Source organism: Lissotriton vulgaris, chromosome 8 (genome assembly GCF_964263255.1).
Source record: "Lissotriton vulgaris chromosome 8, aLisVul1.2, whole genome shotgun sequence".
Lineage (NCBI taxonomy): Eukaryota > Metazoa > Chordata > Amphibia > Caudata > Salamandridae > Lissotriton > Lissotriton vulgaris.
In genome coordinates, this window is record NC_141696.1 from 410,428,042 (window position 1) to 410,440,019 (window position 11,978).

Below are 11,978 nucleotides of genomic sequence, written 5' to 3' on the forward strand. Positions count from 1 at the left end.
TGTTGGCATTTGAACTTAAACTGCTAAACAGCGCTTAAGTATTAGTGCTCTCTCCTTTAAACATGGCCAAGATTGGCTTACACCCACTTGGCACATATAATTTACATGTATGTCTATAGTAAAGTGGAACTACATGTACTCAAGGGCTGTAAAGTATATGCATTTATTATAATTCCACCCACCTATGTAGCCCTTTGAAACATGTCTCGGGCCTGCCATTGCAGCCTGTAGTGTACTTTTAAACTGCTTATTTGACATGGCAAAATAAACTTTTGCCAGGCCGAAACCTCTTTTAATACATATAAGCTACCCCCAAAGTAGGCCCTTAACAGCGCCCATGGGCAGGGTGCATTGTATTTGAAAAGTAGGACAAGCGTTTTTAAGTTTTACATCTCCTGGTAGTGAAAACGACTACATTTGTTTTTCCCTACTGTATAGTGCTAATGTTTGATTTGGAGCAGATGGAAATGTCATTGAAATTGTGATTTGAGCCAAATTTAAGAAACTGTAACTTGAAATCTTCTTTAATGAGAAAGTCAGGCTTTAGATTACAATTTTGAAAATGACACTTTAAGAAAGTTGGCATTTTCCTGCCCTAAACTTTCTGAGGTCTTTTGGAAGTTTCCAGCTGCCTGGGCTTGTTAATTTATCCCCCATTAGGAATGCATATTGGGCTCAGACAGTAAACAACTGGACATGGGTGTAGCTGGGAGAGGAATTCAACACCAGCCTTTTGTCACTCTAGACCTCTTGGAGCCTGGGCAGGGGAAGAAAGGTGAAGAAATGAATGAACATTCAACAACCAGATGTGTAGGTGGACTAAATATTTCCCCACTTCAAAGGGTGGCAACAGGTATAAATATTGAACCTCCTGAGCCACTCATCAGTGCACTCCTTGACCAGTAGAGGACCCCCAAAAGTATTGCCTTGTATTTCAGCGGACTGCCCTGCCTCTCAGCACGTGCTTTGGATTTCAGAGGACTGCCCTACTGCTTAAAGCTTACCTTGTCACTTTATAGGACTGTCCTGCTGCTAAAGGCCTGCCTTGCTACTTGATCCCGATTCAGAAAAAGGGGTGGTGATGAACAGAGTGTCTGAATTAAGCAGACCACTCTTACCCAGTCCAAAGATCAGGGCTTGATCCATCACCGTTATTTAGCTCACTGCACCATCCCAGCTCAGAACCTGGCTATATGCAAATTAGTCTGTCCCTGGCCCAGTGCATCATGGGAACAGGGCAGACCAAACTACCAAGCCAATTCTTCACCGGAAAGGAGACAAGCTTCCGGGGACCGGTTTCTGGCATTTCAGCCGTTGTCGGCCCGGCTTGCTTGAATCCTGATGGTGCAGTGAGCAAGGGACTCATGTCTGAGTATACCCTGCCACACCTATAGTGGCCAAAAACGATTCAGAAAAGGAGGTGGTGATGAACAGAGTGTCTGAATTAAGCAGACCACTCTTACCCAGTCCAAAGATCAGGGCTTGATCCATCACCGTTATTTAGCTCACTGCACCATCCCAGCTCAGAACCTGGCTATATGCAAATTAGTCTGTCCCTGGCCCAGTGCATCATGGGAACAGGGCAGACCAAACTACCAAGCCAATTCTTCACCGGAAAGGAGACAAGCTTTCGGGGACTGGTTTCTGGCATTTCAGCTGTCGTCGGCCCGGCTTGCTTGAATCCTGATGGTGCAGTGAGCAAGGGACTCATGTCTGAGTATACCCTGCCACACCTATAGTGGCCAAAAACGATTCAGAAAAGGGGGTGGTGATGAACAGAGTGTCTGAATTAAGCAGACCACTCTTACCCAGTCCAAAGATCAGGGCTTGATCCAGCACCGTTATTTAGTTCACTGCACCATCCCAGTTCAGAACCTGGCTATATGCAAATTAGTCTGTCCCTGGCCCAGTGCATCATGGGAACAGGGCAGACCAAACTACCAAGCCAATTCTTCACCGGAAAGGAGACAAGCTTCCGGGGACCGGTTTCTGGCATTTCAGCCGTCGTCGGCCCGGCTTGCTTGAATCCTGATGGTGCAGTGAGCAAGGGACTCATGTCTGAGTATTGCTACTTGATACCAACGCTACTACAGTGACTCCATGGGTCAGTTGGCTGACCTTCTATTCCAAGCTAAAGGGAAACAACTCGCTCCAGAGGTCTCCCTGCAACTGCCCAGCTGACCTGCTGCAACAGGCCCTGTGTTAAACATGCAACTGGACCTACCTGACCCATGCTGGCCTCTGGTGGAGTGAGTTCCTCAACCCCTATAGGTGCCTTTCCAGGTCCTGGACCTTTGGCTGGCATCGGTTGAGCTCCTCCTGTGAATTCTTTATGTTTTTTTTTAATTTTTGAAAACCTTTATTGTGCATGAATAAATGAACAAATACGGGCCTACAACCGTCAGGCCGGCCACGACATTTCGTCAGCACAAGTGCAAGCATTACAGTTCCCCGGCAGTATTAATTAAAATTTCAAGAAACAATGAGCGTTACACTGGGAAGAAGCATGTCGCCAGGGGAGAGGAGAATTGAAGGTTAATTTTTATGATTTTTTTTGCGTTTTCATCATAAGATAAGTCAGTGAAGAATAAGAACTAAGAAGATTCGAGTCCGCACAGTAACTTCACGACATGGGTAAGCGGCGTTGCAGCTGAAAACAACAATGGAACTTAGCATCAGTTACAATATGGCGGTGCAAAACAGCGGCAAGCCGTCATCCAGAATTTATGCACCCCAATTAGCGCCGCCCCCACCCTGCCAACCCCAGCCCAGACCCAGATTCGAACCAGATTAAAAGCGCGGAAGATAGAAAAAAGAAGGCCCATAGAACCAAAAAATGTTTAAAGTACCCCACCCACCCTGCATCATTGTGGAGGCTACGGCCTACCCCCCCCCCCACAGAGTGCCTGTCGCCCTTTAAGAACCCGAAATATAGACAAGGAAGAAGAAGGAAGAAAAGAAAGAAAAAGAATAACGTGTACACCTATAATATAGGGAGCGAGAAAGAAGAAATCAACCTAAACTCCCAAAGAGAAAAAGGTGGGGAGGAGCCCACTCAATACCAGGTCACCCGGAAATCCCAGCCCTCGACAAACACCCACATCCTAGATTACATCCGTCACTAAAGCATCGGCACAGACACAATCAGCTATTGCAGTGCAGTTGGAAAGGTCATAGCATGGTACGTGTTCATGAAATATGTGAATCAGTTCCAACCCCGTCCCCGGCAGCTAGCAAATCAGGTAATAACAGAAAACAGTCCTGACCCGATAGTGGATGCAACTTTGAACATACTTCCCCACGAAACCCCCCCCCCCCGCGCCTAATAGGACACGAGGAGGGCCAGTTCCTATGTCACCCGGGCTTCCCCGATCACAATAATCACCCCCCCTAATCATCATAAACAAGCAAGGATTATCGAGTATAAAGGAAATCGGGAAGGACATCGTGTAGCACAGCATCGCGCTGAGGAGGCGACCCATCCCGAGTCCCAGCCATCCGTCAGACACAGTTCGCATGAATATGGGCACTTCTAGCCCTGGCCAGACCGCAAACGTAGTCCCAAACATAGCTCCAGTGAAAGCCCCGCCTCAGGTAGAACAAAGGGACAAGATGGCCGCACTCGGCAGAGAGATGAACCTCCAGGACAAAATGGCCACGTCCAGTCACACACATTTTTGGCAGCCCAGAAGGACAACATTCCAAAGTCCATATGAAGTAGTAGGTTACAGGGACGTGGAATCGCATTGTGCAGGTTGTAAATATTCAATAAAGAGAAAAGCTGTGCCTGCTGATCCACGTGGAATGATAGTGATGCCTTGGTCAGAATAGAAATCGAAGGCAGGATAGGAAACTTTGTGCCAATGTCAGGGTCGACAGACAGCAATGCATCCGAGGCATCGGAATCAACAGTGTGTCCCAGTTCACAGGCGCGCTGCAACAATGTAGCCCGCACCTCGTCGTGAGGGGGCCGATCGGTGGGAAAAGGAGAGCAGCAAAGAGATACATCTCTGAGTTCAAGCGCGGCTTCATCTAGTTTCATTTCCAGCGCCGAGAGCGCTCATACCAATCTGCCCTCAGTTCAGTGATCGCGCTCATTATAGAAGCGCAGGTAAATGCAGGCTGGGAAGTCGCCTTGACCGCAGTCTGGTGTGTAACACCGCGTCCCCCCCATCGCCCAAGCGCACTCTGTGCAGCCTCTTCAGTAGCCGAGGTAGAGCCCATGCCAAACACAAAGGGGACGGCCGCCATGTTCACAGCGAGGGGTTTCACCGATAACCGAGGCAAGCTATCAGTAAACCGGCGGGGTGCAGACACCGGATAACTGGATCCGTCTACAGCGGGTAGTGATTAGCAGGAAACCCCCTCGTGTATTTGCCCGCAGGACCGAGGGAAACGGCAGTTCCCGGCAGGCGGTCCCACACACGGGAGAAAGGAGCAATGCGGCTCACCTCTGTGTCTCACAAGGACTGCGAAGCTGGATGGACCCACCGTCGGTCGGCGTACACCGTCCAGCAAGGGTAAATACAGGCTCTCCCACAGCCTAGAGTCCGCATGGGGGCGTCCAGCACTGCACTGCTCCAGCAGCTCACAAACTCGAAGACTTCTACGGCGGCGTACAGGGACACGGAGTCCGGCTCCAGGGCGCCATTACGTGCAGCAGGTCAGCTTGCCCTATCGTCGGATTTCGGACTGGTAGGGACACCGGAGGAACACCCCCGGTATCAGCGCGATGTCCGCTTCCTCCCGCGACGACCCTGCGCCAGGATAGGGAACAGGATGGTGCCGCAGGTAACAAAGGATCGGGGAGCCGGGCGACTACACGTCCATCTCCGCCGCCATCTTGGCTCCTCCCCGTGAATTCTTTAAGTTTTTAACTCTGCCCATTGGACTTTGAGAAGGTAACTTTTTCAGCTAGACTAACCTTGTCCCTAAATCCGGCATCCACTCCATCGCTGTCGGTCTGAACTTGTAACTTCGTCCTGATCTAGCAAGACCAGATACCCATAGTTATGCCTATTAGTGTTATTTTTACTTAAACTTTCAAAAATGGTATAACTCTGGTTCTACTGAATTGTCGTCGGTCAGAGCATTTGTTGTTTTGGTCACAATTTATTTATTTGAGTTAACTCTATTTTTCTAAATTGGTTTAAGATAACGCTTCTGTTGTGTTTTCACTTCAGTACTGTTTATGTGCTCCATAAATATTTAACACAGTACCCCTAAGTTTAGCACAGGTTAATTTAGTGCCTTTGTGGTTCACCCTGACAAGGATTGTTTTCATCCCCCTCAATCTAAGACACAGTTTCTTACTGGTGAGACCTGTATTGTGACACCCTCATACCTTCTCAGCAGACTTTGAGAAGGTCAATTCCTGCTTGGATTTCCTGTACATATGTCAACATTTCAACTTGGGCTTACAGGAAGACTTTAACCAGGAAGTGGATTTTTCACTGGAGCAGCCTCAAGACTGGGATAAAAACCAAGCCTGTGACTTGGGGCACAATCTATGCTTCCACTGCAACATCTTCTTATATTTTGGGATGCAGAGCTTTGCCTCCCAGTCCCAACTCACATTGGAGTGCCTGAGGCCACACTTGTTGCACAACTTTGCGTTATGCACGATGAAAACACCTCTTGCAGGTCCGTGACTGACATCTACTTTCTGCAGTCTCACAACACTTTAAATCCTCTAGTCTTTGCTGGGGCATTATTACTTAGAACACAATATGCAAATGTAGAAACAACAGCAGAAATTGAGAGTTCTGGTTCTGCATTAAATGGTGTGGAAAGAAAAGAACCAATGTCAGTATTCAGTGGTTCACTTCAAAGCGACCCCCATCTGTGACTTCTTGGGGCGGTGCAAAGTCACTGCAGAGCCACTTGGCTCCACTTACCAGTGCGTGAGAGGATTGCTAAAGAATTTTCCACATCCAGTGTAGCATCTGGGGATTTTCCTAAAGTGAGGAAACTGAGATTAGGCGTATCAATCAGAAGGTTATTTATCTCCCTGTACCATAACGCTACTAGTGACAGGAGAGAAGACTACCTAGCCTACCCTGAACAATATACTGTAGGCTCTGTGAAAGAAGAATCAATAATAGCATATCCAATTGTTGATGAGAGTATGCCCCTTCTGTATTTCCTTATTATATTATTGCGAAGTAGAGCTTTATTGGTGATGGCTTAGCAAATCAAGTAGGAGATCTTGTTTTCAAAATCACCCCCACAATGTTGTGCTGTTGTTATACCTGCATTGGATTAAACTTTGCATGTTTTAATTGAGGCTGATACCTCTTATGGGTTTTCCTTGGAGTTGGGGGACCGCCCTCAAAGTGCTTGTGCTCTCCCTTCCAAGCATGGTAAAATTGGCACTTTGATTTTCTTATAAGTCCCTTGTAAACAGTTGGACCGCCATGTAAAGGCAGAAGGAAAAAGCATCATAATCCATGCGGCAGAGCCTCTGCAGGCAACGCCCCATTGTAGGAAATTATGCTTTGAACGACTCTCCGATGTGTTCCTCAAGCTTCTCGGGGGCATTGGACGGTCCCTTCACCCAATGTTCTCTGACCACATCATTATGTGGTGGTCGGACCTGCAGCCCCAGATGTTGGATAGACTGCCACTGGCAGGTCATACGACATCATAATCAGGCCCTTAGTGTTTCTCTTCAAGATTATACCCAACATGTATGTGGGATACAATAAATGCATGAGGACACCAAAACTTATCGTCGCCCAACTGACATTAACCAACAGAGAAGGACAGGAAAGTCTTGTTGAGGTTGGGGTACTCCCCTCTCGTCCAGGGAAAATCATAATCCTTGGGACAGACACTCCTTAGTTCCTTGACCTGTTACAAAACAACTTCAATCATCATGACCAAAATTGAACCCTAATAGACCAAGTAGAAGAGGTAAGCAACAGAGAAAAACAGGAGAAAACGAAAGAACAACACTGAGATACTCTTACTGCTTAACCATGGACGATAGAGCGGGGTTTAATAATGGCCCAATTGAACAATGCATCTCTCCAGAATGCTTGGCAAAGTGCTAAAGACAATAAAGGCAATCCCAATCTGTCAAAGAAAAAACCCGTACCATCCTTCCCAAGTGCCCTTACAACCAATGCCTATCATAGAAAAACATTTTGATAGAGTGAGGATGAATGTCATTGGGTCTTTGCCCCGCTCTACAAGGGGGTTTAAGTAGGTGCTAGTCTTAGTTGACTATGTGACCCGTTAACTACATCTACCACTAAAATAATTGCCCAACGTTTAATAGAAGTATTTTCCTGTATGGGGTTTCCAAAAGAGATCCGCACAGTTCGAGGTACCCATTCTGTTTCCAACTTAATGAAACAGGTCTGCAAGTAACTTGACAGTAAACACCAAAACACCACCTTTACCACCCTCAGACTGCAGGAATCTTAGAAAGATATAATGAAAGTCTTAAAAAAACACTCAAGAAGATGTTCACTGAAATGGAAAAAATTGGGATCAATTACTTACCTTTGAGGAGTATGTCCTTCAGGGCCAAGCATAAAGTAGCTTGGGTATTTCTCTTTTTGAATTGCACTTTGGTCAATGATCCTGAAGCCTTCTTGAGATTACAAAAGAGGCCTGGGAGATGGAGTCTGAAGATGAAGCAGGTGCCCTCTTAGACTATACTAACCAACTCAAATCCCAAATAGGCAAGTTAAGAGAATTGTCTCATCTCAATTTAGAGAGAAATACTTCTATGACAAACAAAATAAGTGCCAGGAGTATGTAGTTAGGGATTGGGCTCTGGTTCTACTGCCTACATCCCATACTAAGATGAAAGCCAAATGTCAAGGCTTTTATAAAATAATCAAGAAAATAGGACAAGTTACTTACCAGTTAGGGCTATCTCAGAACAAGAAACAGATTTATCAAGTAAAATTCCTGAAGAAGTGTCTAGGTCCGCCTCTCCACGCAGTTCACATGTCAAGTCCTACAGGAAAGCCAGGTCACAACTTAGGGGACATTGGTATAAACAATGCCCTATCTGAGGAAAAAAGAACCAGCCTATTTAATGTCCTGAAACCTCTTTTGGATATCTTTTCTGACTTACTGGGCAGGACAAATCTTGCTATGCATTTGATTTCTACTTAGGAGGGAGTTGTCATAAAATAGCGTTCATATAGAGTTCCTACAGTCTAGAGACAAGCACTTCAGGCTAAAGTAGAACAAATGCTGAAGATGGGGGTTATAGTGGCATCCACCAGTAATTGCTGTTTCCCCGATAGTCCTGGCACCAAAGCGTGATGGAAGCATACGCTTTTGTATGGACTTTAGATCTGTTAATAAAGTGTTCAAATTGGATAGTTATCCCTTACCTTGGATCAATGAGCTGGTTGAGAAATTAGGGAAAGCCCATTACATTACAACTTTTTATCTCACAAAGGGTATTGGCAGGTGCCCCTGAATCCCAGTCGACCAAGAATAAGCAGCCTTTGCCACTCCTGATGGACTCCACCAGTTCTCGGTTTTGCCCTCTGGACTCCACTGAACTCCGGCTACCTTCCAGAGGCTTGTGAATTCCCTATTGCAACATCACCAGGATTATTCTTCTGTTTGCATAGACAACATATATCTGTGCAGTAAGAATTGGGGGAAAACATGTGACACCTCCAGTTAATCCTCAGACGCTTTGTCAATTCCACTATTAAAAAAAATCTGGTTGCCTACACGTACTGGACTACATACTGGACCACGGCTCTCCGATCGATGTATCCAGGATACATCGATCGGAGAGCCGTGGTCCAGTACGTTTAGGCAACCGGATTCTATTTAATAGTGGAATTGACAAAGCGTCTGAGTGAAGGCCATAACAGTGATGTGGAATACAGTTTAAATGCAAATGAACACAGAAGATTGGTCATACACCTGCTTCTCGAATTCTTTTAGGATAAACCTGGCTTTTTTTGTGTATTGGACGGCGGGACTAAATAAGAGAATAACTATACTCCGCTTAAAGAAATTAGCTTTGACACAGAGGCAGCGTCCGTTGAATATAAGGGAAGACTCGACCTCATAGTGAGAGATCTTATGATTAACTGCAACATGATAATTGTCTAAAAACTCACCACTCTATTTTTTCTGTCCCCTGGTTGCTGTGATGTTGGTATCTGGAAAGGTCCTGACAAAGGTGGTCTAATCCTTTTTACACCACCGAAACGCGCGTCCACCCTCTGCTGAGCCTTGTGCTCTGAACATCTAACTATTTGGTTCCGGAGGTTTTTTCTGTCACAAATAACCTCTACCGGGTACAGATGCTGATTGTATGAAGTTCTGTGAGAGTATGTATGTGTATTAACGATTGAGGTTTGGTTGTATTTATTTAAGTCAATCCACGGGGTGTTGTTTTTCTACGTTGTATGAATTGTTTATATAAAATTGCAAGTAGTGATTGTGTCAATTTTGTACTCTGTATGTATTTTATAATTAATTTTTCTACATTGAATGAAGAAAAGATAAATATATAAAAAGAATGAGAAAATTGAAATTATATGAAATATATGAAGTCATGAAATAAATATAATATCACTTGTGGATGGATACACAGTACTTTCCCAGACCAACAGCAGCGGTAAAGAAAACTAATTGTCTATATCAGTAGGAAGCCATTTCCCTGTGAGCAGATATACCCCCACCATAGAGAAGGAATGACTGGCAATTGAGTTGGGCCATTGAAAAACTGTGTTATTATTCAGAAGGAAGGTCTTTGCTCTCTACTCAGACCATGCTACCCTTACACAGGTTTGCAGAAATAAGGGCAATAACTCCAGAGTTCTGAGGTGGTTCCTGTCTTTACAACCTATCCAATTCAAGGTGAAGCATAGGAAGGGCAGAGATCAGGGCAATGCAGACTACGTTTCTTGTTTCCCCGTTTCCTTGATCGGGAAAATCCTAGGGAGGTGATGTGTAATATGAAGGAGGATTTACCGGAAGCATTGCCGTGGCCCTTTCCTCATGATGACAAACAAAAAGAGGGACTTTTCGCATCTTCACAGGCCATCACGGGATCCTGCTCCTTTAATCATCTTGCTGCAGAGACCGAGGAGGCGGAACTAGAGCCATAGATATGGAGGATGGACTGCTGCAGGAAAAAGGAAGAAAAGACAGAAGAAGCTGTGCGGGTTGACGAGGAGAGCTGAATCAACACGCCTACTGAGGAAATCCCGAAGGGCACCGACCAGGGTCCTCGTGGAAGCAGAGAAGCTGACAGGTTCGAGGGAAGAGTGAGTGTCTCACTCCAAGCGCACGAGGAGGGAACGACCCAACCATGTGCTACTCATCCTGGCCACGCTCCTGGAGGAGCATGGATCTCGCAGGTGCGTGCTAGGGTCCGGACTTGGGGGGGAGGGAGGATGCCTCATTAGGAACAAGCATATGGAGTAGATGTTTGAACAGCTCCAGATCCCTGACCTGTGAAAAGGAGAGCTGTCCTATAATATGAACTCTGTATGAAGCTACCATGGTAAAACCACAATATAATAAATATCTCACTAAAACCACCCTTTGAATCTCTGGAAGTATACGACTACCTGACATTTCATAAAGCCCATTCATGAAAAGGGGGCAGCTGAGGCAAGGGTAAAACTCACAGATGGCAGAGTCCAGCAGCACCAGCAGAATTGCAAGAAGTCTTTTTTGTCCCTGAGACTTCAGAAAGTAGGAGGCAAATCAGCAAGCCCATGGAGTCACTTTGGGTTCCTCTGCGATTGTTCCAGTCCTTGTCCTCAGCAGGGCAACGATCAGCAGGCAGCAGGGACAGCTTACCACAGCAGTGAAAAGAACAGATGATAGATTGATATTAGACCTGGCACCATTGGCGAGGGTCTCCCTTCCATTTTTTGCTGTTGCCTCGTGTATTTTTGCTGGTGTTAGATGCTTTGGGCACTGTGCCACTGCTGTCAGTTGCCACAGTGCAAGTGCTCCCTATTGTAAATTGTTATATTAATCAGTGGTTCCATGTCTGGCTATTTGGTTGTCTTGTCAGACTCTGGTCTAGTGCACTGAGCGTGCCCATGGCCTGTAAATCCATATGCTGCTGGTCGGCTTGCAGCACTGGTTGTGCCACCCACAGAAGCAGCCTTGTAAAATGTGTCTAAGGTCTGCCATTGCCGAGCCTGCATGCAGTCTAGTACTGTCATGTTGACTGGGCAAGTGCACCCACTTGCCAGTCCCTAAAACCTTCCCTTTTCTTCATATCAGCCACCCCTATGGTAGGCCCAAGGGCAGGGTGCATTGTAAGAATAATGTAGGACAAGCCCTAGTGTGTGTGGCATGTTCTAATAGTGAATTACAGCCATTTTCGTTTTTCACTATTGCAAGGCTACCTGTTCTCCAAAGGCCAGAATGGGCTGTTAGATTATTACATGTTTATAATACTAACTGTCTCAGAGAACATGGTAGAAATTCGAGTTTAGTATGCTTGAACTCAGAATAATAAAATACATCTTTTAGTGAAGTTGGTTTTAACATTCTGTGTTTGCAAATACCACTTTTAGAAAGTAGGTATTTGCTTGTCTAACCTTTCAAGTCTGCCTCTGCTAGGTTGTGTATTCCTTTGTCTGGTTTTGTGAGTGACAGGGCTGGGGGATTCCAAGAGACAGGGTGAGACACCCAGTGGTGAATAGAGAGATCTGCATCTAGATGGGAGGGAGGAGTTCCACCTGAACCTTGAATAGGGCTGTGCCTGCCTTCCTCAATGCTGGCTCCGCCCCCTGGGGAGCGGCTGATGTCTCTGCCCTGCACACTGAAAGAAGAGAAGGAGTCCTGTAAACAAAGTGCTCCAGGACTGTACTTGCCTTTCACAATGCTGGCTCCACCTCCTGTGGGGCGTCTGATGTGCCTGCCCTGCGAAAGGAAAGGAGAAGTCTAGTAAACAGAGTGCTTCAGAACTGGTTTGGACTGGGCAAAGGCCCCTCTCCCCTGAGAGAACATAAATATTG